Here is a 12348-nt window from a genome sequence, read left to right as displayed (position 1 = left end):
GTCAGCAAGGAAAGACAAAACTTGTTCCTGCTGCTCCGGCTTTAAAAGCGGTTTTCCTACTCCCAGAAAAGGGAGCGTTCGAGGCCTTGTGTGTTGTGAACTCTGTTTTCGGACTCCCTCCTGTGGTCGTGAGTGGTTCTGTGTGAGTTCTGTCTTTGGGCTCCCTCTGGTGGCTCTTTTGTTATTCTGCGGGTCTGTGGCTGGGATCAGCTGCCTCGTCACCTGCTATTCAGGTGTTCTATTTAACTCACCGTTATTATTTGTGGGGGGCTGTTCTAAACTTTGGGGTTATTTCTCTGAGGCAAGTGAGGCTTCTATTTCTCTCTAGGGGTAGCCAGTTTCTCAGGCTGTGAAGAGACGTCTAGGATTTTAGGAACGTTCCACGGCTGCCTATAGTGTGTGCGGTTAGGATCAGGTTTGCGGTCAGTCCAGTTACCACATCCCCAGAGCTCGTCCTATGTTCTCCTACTTAGCTGGTCAGATTTGTGATCCTAAGCCACGAAGGATCATAACAGTACAGCAGGCCCGAAAGTGTTAAATGCATCGCAGAAGCGGGATAAGAGAAGTCCTGAGTGCATTTTTTTCTCTTTGCTGCAGTTTGTCTTGCATCTCTCCTCCCCTTAATCTCTGGGTGGCTCTGAATTCAGCTGGAGACATGGATATTCCAAGTTTGACTTCTAATATAGATCATCTTACTGCAAGGGTACACAGCATTCAGGATTATGTCATTCACAGTCCTATGTCAGAGCCTAAAATACCTATTCCTGAGTTGTTTTCTGGAGATAGATCTAGGTTTTTGAATTTTAAGAATAATTGCAAGTTATTCCTTTCTTTGAGACCTCGTTCCTCTGGTAATCCTGCTCAGCAAGTTAAAATTATTATTTCCTTGTTACGTGGTGACCCTCAGGATTGGGCATTCTCCCTGGCGCCAGGAGACCCTGCATTGCTGAATGTGGATGCGTTTTTTCTGGCGCTTGGATTGCTTTATGAGGAACCTAATCTTGAGGACCAGGCAGAAAAGGCTTTGTTGGCCCTCTCTCAGGGTCAGGATGAAGCAGAGGTTTATTGTCAAAAATTTAGGAAATGGTCAGTGCTTACTCAATGGAATGAGTGTGCCCTGGCAGCAATTTTCAGAACAGGTCTTTCCGAAGCCCTTAAGAATGTTATGGTGGGGTTCCCCACGCCTGCGAGTTTGAATGAGTCAATGGCTTTGGCCATTCAGATTGATCGGCGTTTGCGGGAGCGCAAACCTGCGCACCATCTGGCGGTGTTTTCTGAACAGAAACCTGAGTCTATGCAATGTGACAGGATTCTGACCAGAATTGAATGGCAGAATCATAGACGTCAGAATGGGTTGTGCTTTTACTGTGGTGATTCTTCTCATGTTATCTCAGCATGCTCTAAGCGCATAAAGAGCTTCGCTAAGTCTGCCACCATTGGTACTGTACAGCCTAAATTCATTTTGTCTGTTACTTTGATTTGCTCTCTGTCATCCTACTCAGTTATGGATTTTGTGGATTCAGGTTCTGCCCTGAATTTGATGGATTTGTCATTTGCCAGGCGCTGTGGTTTTATGTTGGAGCCTTTACAGTTCCCTATTCCATTAAAGGGAATTGATGCTACGCCATTGGCCAAGAATAAACCTCAGTACTGGACTCAAGTGACCATGTGCATGACTCCTGCACATCAGGAGGTGATTCGCTTTCTTGTGCTACATAATTTGCATGATGTTGTCGTGTTGGGTCTGCCATGGCTGCAGGCTCATAATCCAGTCCTGGATTGGAAAGCAATGTCTATGTCAAGTTGGGGTTGCCAGGGAATTCATGGCGATGCTCCTTTGGTGTCAATTGCTTCTTCTACTCCTTCTGAAGTCCCTGAATTTTTGTCGGACTACCAGGATGTATTTGATGAGCCCAAATCCAGTGCCCTACCTCCTCATAGGGATTGTGATTGTGCTATAAATTTGATTCCTGGTAGTAAGTTCCCTAAGGGACGACTGTTTAATTTGTCTGTGCCAGAACATGCCGCTATGCGGAGTTATGTAAAGGAGTCTTTGGAGAAAGGACATATTCGCCCGTCCTCGTCCCCTCTTGGTGCAGGATTCTTTTTTGTGGCCAAGAAGGATGGTTCTTTGAGACCCTGTATAGATTATCGCCTTCTAAATAAAATCACGGTCAAATTTCAATACCCTTTGCCATTGTTGTCTGATCTGTTTGCTCGGATTAGGGGGTCTAGTTGGTTCACCAAGAGAGATCTTCGTGGTGCGTATAATCTTGTGCGTATAAAGCAGGGCGATGAATGGAAAACAGCATTTAATACGCCCAAAGGCCATTTTGAGTACTTGGTGATGCCTTTTGGACTTTCTAATGCCCCTTCTGTGTTTCAGTCCTTCATGCACGACATCTTCCGAGAATATCTGGATAAATTTATGATTGTGTATCTGGATGATATTTTGGTCTTTTCTGATGATTGGGAGTCCCATGTGAAGCAGGTCAGGATGGTATTTCAGGTCCTGCGTGCCAATGCCTTATTTGTGAAGGGCTCAAAATGTCTCTTCGGAGTCCAGATGGTTTCCTTTTTGGGCTTTATTTTTTCTCCTTCTACTATTGAGATGGACCCAGTCAAGGTCCAGGCTATTCATGACTGGACTCAACCTACATCGGTTAAGAGTCTTCAGAAGTTCTTGGGTTTTGCTAATTTTTACCGTCGCTTCATCGCTAATTTTTCTGCTGTGGTTAAGCCTTTGACGGATTTGACCAAGAAGGGTTCTGATGTGACTAACTGGTCTCCTGCGGCCGTGGAGGCCTTTCAGGAGCTGAAGCGCCGATTTTCTTCGGCTCCAGTCTTATGTCAGCCAGATGTCTCTCTTCCCTTCCAGGTCGAGGTTGATGCTTCTGAGATTGGAGCAGGGGCTGTTTTGTTGGAGAGAAGCTCTGATGACTCTGTGATGAAGCCATGTGCTTTCTTTTCAAGAAAATTTTCGCCTGCCGAGCGGAATTATGATGTTGGTAATCGGGAGTTGTTGGCAATGAAGTGGGCATTTGAGGAGTGGCGACATTGGCTAGAGGGAGCCAAGCATCGTGTGGTGGTCTTGACTGATCACAAAAATTTGATTTATCTCGAGTCTGCCAAACGGTTAAATCCTAGACAGGCTCGATGGTCGCTGTTTTTCTCCCGTTTTGATTTTGTGGTCTCGTACCTTCCTGGTTCGAAGAACGTGAAGGCTGATGCTCTTTCTAGGAGTTTTGTGCCTGACTCTCCTGGAGTTTCTGAGCCGGCTGGTATCCTCAGAGAGGGGGTGATTTTGTCTGCCATTTCCCCAGATGTGCGACGGGTGTTAGAGGAATTTCAGGCAGATAGACCTGACCGTTGTCCACCAGAGAGACTGTTTGTCCCTGATAGATGGACCAGCAGAGTTATTTCCGAGGTTCATTCTTCGGTGTTGGCGGGTCATCCTGGGATTTTTGGTACCAGAGAATTGGTGGCTAGGTCCTTCGGTTGATCCTCCTGCCCCGGTGCTGGTTGAGGGAGAATTGGAGTACGTGGTGGAGAAGATCTTGGATTCTGGTGTTTCAAGGCGGAGGCTTCAGTACTTGGTTAAGTGGAAGGGCTATGGTCAGGAGGATAATTCCTGGGTTGTCGCCTCTGATGTTCATGCGGCCGATTTGGTTCGTGCTTTTCATGTGGCTCATCCTGATCGCCCTGGGGGCTCTGATGAGGGTTCGGTGACCCCTCCTCAAGGGGGGGTACTGTTGTGAACTCTGTTTTCGGACTCCCTCCTGTGGTCGTGAGTGGTACTGTGTGAGTTCTGTCTTTGGGCTCCCTCTGGTGGATCTTTTGTCATTCTGCGGGTCTGTGGCTGGGATCAGCTGCCTCGTCATCTGCTATTCAGGTGTTCTATTTAACTCACCTGGACCTTCACTCTTTGCCTGCTGTCGTTGTACTCAGTGCTGGTTTTGATCTCTCCTGACTTCATTCGTGATCTGGCTCTCCAAGAGAAGCTAAGTTTTTGCTAGTTTATTTTTGCTCATCTGTGTTCTATATGTTTTCTCAGTATATGATAAGTTCAGTCCAGCTTGCTAATATGTGATCTTTTCGCTTGCTGGTAGCTCTGGGGTGCTGAGGTTCTCCCCTCACATCGTTAGTTGGTGTGGGGGGTTCTTGCATCCTCTGCGTGGATATTTTTGGATAGGGTTTTGTACTGACCGCATAGATTCTTTACTGTCCTCTTTCTGTTTAGTAATTAGCGGGCCTCCTTTGCTGAACCTGTTTTCATTACTGCGTTTGTGCTTTCTCCTTTACTCACCGTTATTATTTGCGGGGGGCTGTTCTAAACTTTGGGGTTATTTCTCTGAGGCAAGTGAGGCTTCTATTTCTCTCTAGGGGTAGCCAGTTTCTCAGGCTGTGAAGAGACGTCTAGGATTTTAGGAACGTTCCACAGCTGCCTATAGTGTGTGCGGTTAGGATCAGGTTTGCGGTCAGTCCAGTTACCACATCCCCAGAGCTCGTCCTATGTTCTCCTACTTAGCTGGTCAGATTTGTGATCCTACGCCACTAAGGATCATAACACTTGTGTAGCCAGACGATGACGCTGGTTCAACAACTCAAGACTTAGGGTCTATATTGCTTTTCCCACGACCACCTGATGCTCCACGACCATCACCACTACCATCATTACCAGCTGGCAATGACCGCCCACGGCCACAACCTCTTCCACCAGACTTCCTCATTCTTGGAAAAATGAAACCAAACTAGCAACCATTATGTGGTCCTGTACAAGCAGGTAGAAGGTGTACGTAAACTTGTTGTGAATTTAAATCTCCCTTTTTTATGTGTGGGAGAATGCAGGAAAAAATCAGGCCCACTGTATTACACTACACAGTTTGATTGGCAGAAAGAGGCTGGCAGATATGCCACAAACAGGACTGATGCACGCAGATACACACACTGGCAATAGAAATCTCCCTCTTTATGTGTGGGAGAATGCAGGGAAAAATCAGGCCCACTGGATTATACTACACAGTTTGATTGGCAGAAAGAGGCTGGCAGATACGCCACTAACAGGACTGACGCACGCAGATGCACACACTGGCAATAGAAATCTCCTTTTTATGTGTGGGAGAATGCAGGGAAAAATCAGGCCCACTGGATTACACTACACAGTTTGATTGGCAGAAAGAGGCTGGCAGATATGCCAGTAACAGGACTGACGCAGATGCACACACTGGCAATAGAAATCTCCCTCTTTATGTGTGGGAGAATGCAGGGAAAAATCAGGCCCACTATATCACAGTATAGTTTCTGTGGCACAAAATGACTGACAGATACCACAGACAGCACTGGCACAGATGCACAGATTTGGCAAGATTATTCTCCCTTTATTTTATTTTTTAGATATGGGAGACAAGTGAATAAATCAGGCCCATTATATCACAGTATAGTTTCTGTGGCACAAAAAGACTGACAGATACCACAGACAGCACTGGCACAGATGCACAGATTTGGCAATATTATTCTCCCTTTATTTATTTATTTATTTTTATGGGAGACAAATGATTTAATCAGGCCCACTATATCACAGAATAGTTTCTTTGGCACAAAATGAATGACAGATACCACAGACAGCACTGGCACAGATGCACAGATTTGGCAAGATTATTCTCCCTTTATTTTATTTATTTTTTTTATATGGGAGACAAGTGAATAAATCAGGCCCACTATATCACAGTATAGTTTCTGTGGCACAAAATGAACGACAGATACCACAGACAGCACTGGCACAGATGCACAGATTTGGCAATATTATTCTCCCTTTATTTTAATTTTTTTTTATATGGGAGACAAGTGATTTAATCAGGCCCTCTATATCACAGTATAGTTTCTGTGGCACAAAATGAATGACAGATACCACAGACAGCACTGGCACAGATGCACAGATTTGGCAAGATTATTCTCCCTTTATTTTAATTTTTTATATATATATATATATATATATATATATATATATATATATATATATATATATGGGAGACAAGTGATTTAATCAGGCCCAATGTATGACAGTATAGTTTCTGTGGCACAAAATGAATGACAGATACCACAGACAGGACTGGCACAGATGCACAGATTTGGCAAGATTATTCTCCCTTTATTTTATTTATTTTTTTTTTTTTATGGGAAACAAGTGATTTAATCAGGCCCACTATATCACAGTATAGTTTCTGTGGCACAAAATGACTGACAGAGATACCACAGACAGCACTGGCACAGATGCACTGATTGGCAATATAAATCTCCCTTCTTAGGTGTGGGACAGTGCAGAAAAATACAGGCCCACTGTTTTACACTACATAGTTTCAGGGGCTAAAAGTGGCTGGAAGATATTAAAAAAAAAAAGGGACTGTACTACAATTACTATCTCCCTACAATAATCTCTGAAAAGTATGGCAGGCAGCAATTAAAAGGACTGCTGTACACAAAAAATGAGGACAAACAAACAAGATAGCTGTGCAGAAAGGAGGGAGCAACAGGATTTGTGCTTTGAAAAAAGCAGTTGGTTTGCACAGCGGCGTACACACAGCAACGCAGCGATCAGGGAGCCTTATAAGCTACAGAGCTGTTGCACAGAAATCTTGCCTCCACTGTCCCTGCAAAGAAAAGGTGGTGTTGGACAGTGGAAATCGCTACAGCACAAGCGGTTTGGGGGTTAATTTACCCTGCCTAACGCTATCCCTGCTTCTGACGAAGCGGCAGCAACCTCTCCCTATGCTCAGATCAGCAGCAGTAAGATGGCGGTCGGCATGCACGCCCCTTTATAGCCCCTGTGACGCCGCAGAAAGCAAGCCAATCACTGCCATGCCCTTCTCTAAGATGGTGGGGACCAGGACCTATGTCATCACGCTGCCCACACTCTGCGTGCACCTTCATTGGCTGAGAAATGGCGCTTTAAGTGTCATATGAAACGCGACTTTGGCGCGAAGAACGTGTACCGCATGGCTGATCCCACGCTGGGATCGGGTCGGGTGTCATGAAACCCGACTTTGCCAAAAGTCGGCGACTTATGAAAATGACCGATCCGTTTTGCTCAACCCTAATCATTAGGGTTGTGATTAGGATTATGGATTGGTTGGGATTAGGGTTAGGGGTGTGTTGGGGTTAGGGTTGGAGTTAGAATTTGGGGGTTTCCACTGTTTAGGTACATCAGGGGGTCTCTAAACGCCACAGCCAATTTTGCGCTCAAAAAGTCAAATGGTGCTCCCTCCCTTCTGAGCTCTGCCATGTGCCCAAACAGTGGTCCCCCCACACATGGGGTATCAGTGTACTCAGGACAAATTGGACAACTTTTGGGGTCCAAATTCTCTTGTTACCCTTGTGAAAATAAAAATTGGGGGGCTAAAAAATCTTTTTTGTGGAAAAAAAAATATTTTTTATTTTCACGACTCTGCATTATAAACTTCTGTGAAGCACTTCAAAGTTCTCACCACACATCCAGATAAGTTCCTTGGGGGGTCGTTTCCAAAATGAGGTCACTTGTGGGGGGTTTCTACTGTTTAGGTATATCAGGGGCTCTGCAAACGCAACATAACACCCGCAGACCATTCTATCAAGGTCTGCATTCCAAAACGGCGCTCCTTCCCTTCCGAGCTCTGCCATGCGCCCAAACAGTGGTTTACCCCCGCATATGGGGTATCAGCATACTCAGCATAATAATTGGACAATAAATTTTGGGGTCCAATTTCTCCTGTTACCCTTGTGAAAGTAAAAATTTGGGGGTGGAAAGATCATTTTTGTGGAAAAAATATGATTTTTTTTATTTTCATGGCTCTACATTATAAACTTCTGTGAAGCAGTTGGGGGTTCATAGTGCTTGCCACACATCAAGATAAGCTCTTTGGGGGTCTAGTTTCCAAAATGGGGTCACTTGTGGGGGGTTTCTACTGTTTAGGTATATCAGGAGCTCTGCAAATGCAACATGACGCCCGCAGACCATCCCATCAAAGTCTGCATTCCATGCGGCGCTCCTTCCCTTCCAAGCCCTGATGGGTGCCCAAACAGTGCCCCCCCCACATATGGGGTATCAGCATACTCAGGAAAAACTGTTCAACAGATTTTGGGGTCCAATGTCTCCTGTTACCCTTGATAAAATAAAAAATTGCAAGCTAAATAATCATTTGTGAGGGAAAAAAAAAGGATTTTTTATTTTCACGGCTTTACGTTATAAATTTCTGTGAAGCACTTGGGGGTTTAAAGTGCTCATCACACATCTAGATAAGTTCCTTAAGGGGTCTAGTTTCCAAAATGCGGTCACTTGTAGGGGTTTCTACTGTTTAGGCACATCAGGGGCTCTCCAAACGCAACATGGTGTCCGATCTCAATTCCAGCCAATTCTACATTGAAAAAGTAAAACGGCACTCCTCTTCCAAGCTCTGCGGTGCGCTCAAACAGTGGTTTACCCCCACATATGGGGTATCAACGTACTCAGGAGAAATTGCACAACAACTATTGTGGTCTAATTTCTCCTGTTACCCTTGTCAAAATAAAAATTTTGTGGCAAAAAGATCCTTTTTGTAGAAAAAATGCGATTTTTTTATTTTCACGGCTCTACGTTATAAACTTCCGTGAAGCACCTGACGGTTTAAAGTGCTCACCACAAATTTAGTTAAGTTCCTTTAGGGGTCTAGTTTCCAAAATGGTGTCACTTGTGGGGGGTTTCCACTGTTTAGGCACATCAGGGGCTCTCTAAACATGACATGGTGTCCGATCTCAATTCCAGCCAATTCTGCATTGAAAAAGTCAAACGGCGCTCCTTCTCTTCCAAGCTCTGCGGTGCGCCCAAACAGTGGTTTACCCCCACATATGGGGTATCGGCGTATTCAGGAGAAATTGCACAACAAAATTTATGGTTAAATTTCTGTTTTTACGCTTGTGAAAATAAAAAAATGGTTCTAAATTAAAATGTTTGCAAAGAAAGTTAAATGTTCATTTTTTCCTTCCACATTGTTTCAGTTTCTGTGAAGCACGTAAAGGGTTAATAAACTTCTTGAATGTGGTTTTAAGCACAGGGGTGCAGGTTTTAGAATGGTGTCACACTTGGTTATTTTCTATCATATAGCCCCCTCAAAATGACTTCAAATGTGATGTGGTCCCTAAAAAAAAAATGGTGTTGTAAAAATGAGAAATTGCTGGTCAACTTTTAAACCTTATAACTCCCTAACAAAAAAAAATTTTGTTTCCAAAATTGTGCTGATGTAAAGTAGACATGTGGGAAATGTTATTTATTAACTATTTTATGTGACATCTCTCTAATTTAGGGGCATAAAAATACAAAGTTTGAAAATTGCAAAATTTTAAACATTTTGGCCATATTTCCATTTTTTTCATAAATAATCGCAAGTAATATTGAAGAAATGTTACCACTAACATGATGTACAATATGTCACTAAAAAACAGTCTCAAAATCAGCGGTATCCGTTAAAGCGTTCCAGAGTTATAACCTCATAAAGTGACAGTGGTCAGAATTATAAAAATTGGCTCGGTCATTAAGTACCAAATTGGCTCTGTCACTAAGGGGTTAAAACTCAAAATATCCCCCTTCGCGAAATTTGTCCCCCCGAATTCAGGCTCTATTAAAATAAAGGAGAAAATGCGCGTCTGTGTGTTGACTGCAAAACCACACTTGTTGCCCAAAAGGTCCTAAAGATTAGAGAGACAGCGCCCAGAGTCGATCTTAAAGAGTCAGCAACCATATAGTGTGGGGCAACCTGATAAATCACTCTAAAGTCTGTAATTATAACAATGGCTCTTGCAAAATTAACTGTGAATTGCTTCACAGTAAGAGGAGATCGTTCTGGATACCTATAGCAACCAGAGTGCATCTTTCAGCTTTGAAGCTCCTGAGGTAAAGTGAAAGCTGAGCTGTGGTTGCTATGGACAACTAGAACAGTCTGACTGTGAGGCAGTCACACAATTCCTGATTTATATACATAGATTTACCTATTAGATCTCTGATCATTGTGAGGTGATTACTAAGGGTCATAATACTAAGAACTATTTTAAAATTCCATAAAAAAATGACCATCTATTGGGCAAGTTAATCCAAAAGCTCAGAAAGCAAAACTGCCTCAAACAGCTAAGACAAGTGAACAATGTGAGTCCTGGCTTGAAAGGCAATGGATGAGACAGGCTGAATCACACCATGCGGAAACATCTGAACAATGGGAATGTCGTCTTCATGAGAAATGGATGACACACCCTGAATCAAGGGATGCAGAAACATCTGAACAAAAGGATGAATGTTGTCAAAATGACGAAGGAAGCTGACTTGAGTTTGAAAGCGTTTCACCACGACCCAATTCAGGACTATAGGTCACGTCTTAAAGTCATAATGTGCAAAATGGACGTAATATGAGAATATTGTCAAGCAAAAATGTTTAACTTTAAATCGCCTGGTGTGTGGTGGTGAATGGTAAAGTCAATTTGCCACCTTTAACTCTACCTCTCTAACCACTTTTTTCATACATGTTGGGAACAACTCATGAGTCTAAGCATTTTCTGCAGATTATTAGGAGACACAGTTCATCTTTCCAGATTACATCCTTTGGTAAGACAGCTGGACTTAAGGAAGAAGATTTATGCCAACTTTTCAAGTCCAGAGACAAAAATATTGCAAAATAGTTTGATACTTCCTGTAGTAAACAAAAATCTAAAATTTTTCCAACCTTACTTTTTGTGAGACGAACAGATACAAGCTGATCGACGTTGTGAAGTTATACCTGAGACACAAAGATATTGCTTTGAATTTGCAAAGAGTTTTCCATCAACACAATCAGTTAGTAAACCTTTATAATACAGCCTTATAAAGAATGCCAAGTGCAGAATATCAGGGTGTAATAAGAGCAGACAAGACACAAAAGGAGATTTACTTCTCCCGGTGTTAATGAAGCAGCTATTGTAATGGTTGGACGGGACTTTCTAAGCCGAGATATAATTATTCAGCGACAAAGTGAAAATATTCAGCATATTACAGAATCACATAGATCATATAATGCTCTGCAATATCCGATAATATTGTGGAATGGCCAAGATGGCGATCACTATAATCTAACACAGACTGATCCCAACACTGCGAGGCCGACCAATAAACCAACCAATAACAAATATCAGCTATGGACTTCTACACCTACTAAATAATGACCAGACAACAATGGAGGCAACTTTCTCATCAGTGTATAGTAGATCTGTATGCCAAGGTGGAGAGCGAGCGTCTTCTGTACATACAACTGAGCCAACAAACACTTAAAGGGAGGCCATGGCAAAAGCGTGGTCTGATGGAGGATGGTCCACACCGGGACCTGACATTGCAGGAGGCGTCCCTCACTCGCTTTCCTCCTCATCTTCTAACCTGCTCCCTATAATACCTACAACCTGTGCACCTTCCAATCCCCGGGCTCTGTGGGACAAATACACAGAATATCCTAGAGGAGATATCCATAGAGAGCACAGGAGAGGTCATCCGGACTTAGCCATAAATGTCACTGCCGACAGATCCACCACAGTCCTCCTGACTCTAGAAGGAAGGAGCCAATGTGTCAGTAGTGACCCTCTAATAGCATCAGGTCACCGGCACCAGCTCCACCAGCCTTTGTGTTATGGGAGAGATATTCTGGGAGGGAAAAGCCAGGATTTGGGGAAGATGAGGGGATTTGTCCCAGTAAATAAGTCTTGGCAATTATGGCTCAGATTACAGGTGGAAATGGGAGACGGTTTTCCTTGATGCCCCAGGAGGTTCCGGTAAAACATTCTTATTAATTTGCTGCTCTCAGAAATTCCCTCCATCAATAACATTGCTCCGGCCGCTGCATCATCTGGGGTTGTGGCCGCTCTCTTAGATGGAGGCGCATGGCTCAGTCAGCACTAGGATTACCCCTGAATCTAGCGCTCTTGGAATCTCCCATCTGTAATATCACTAAGATCTATGAAAGATCTGGGGGGATCCAATCACGTAATGGGGGGAATTGTTCTACTTTTAGCAACGTTACCAGTTCTTAAAGGAGCAGCACCAGCAGACGAGCTGAATACTTGTCAGCACAGCAGAGTCCTGCATACACTGAGGCTCTTGATCATGTGACCCTGACTCCTCCCCTCATGTGACCTCATCACAGGTCCTATGCGCACACAACAGCCATATATGTGGAGTGGGTTGAGCCTAGAGTGTATGGGCTCCTTCCAGGTCCTGACTGCAGCCCATACACTCTAGCCGGCTCATTACTGAAGATGCTAGAGTTTTATGGGCTCCTTCCTGGTATATATTATTGTAGATACAGACTGTACGGGCTCCTGTCAGGTATA

At 43.8% G+C, this 12348-nt stretch overlaps 1 protein-coding gene across 4 annotated transcripts in view; it reads right to left on the bottom strand.

Moving 5' to 3' along the window:
* LOC143766528 (uncharacterized) overlaps nucleotides 1-12139 on the bottom strand; it is a 40856-nt gene extending 28717 nt beyond the window's left edge. For 2 of the 4 annotated variants that reach the window (XM_077254288.1, XM_077254292.1), the window contains exon 1: nucleotides 12039-12139. The gene's annotated coding sequence lies outside the window, so the exon portion shown is untranslated. Of the gene's footprint in view, nucleotides 1-10723; nucleotides 10770-11421; nucleotides 11578-12038 lie in introns of those variants that run through there. The other 2 variants (XM_077254290.1, XM_077254291.1) reach the window with 2 other exon arrangements.
* Nucleotides 12140-12348: the final 209 nt, after the last annotated feature.

This window comes from Ranitomeya variabilis, chromosome 4 (assembly GCF_051348905.1).
Source record: "Ranitomeya variabilis isolate aRanVar5 chromosome 4, aRanVar5.hap1, whole genome shotgun sequence".
NCBI lineage: Eukaryota > Metazoa > Chordata > Amphibia > Anura > Dendrobatidae > Ranitomeya > Ranitomeya variabilis.
The sequence above is the reverse complement of the archived record's forward strand: the minus strand, read 5'-3'. Positions and strand labels throughout refer to the sequence as shown.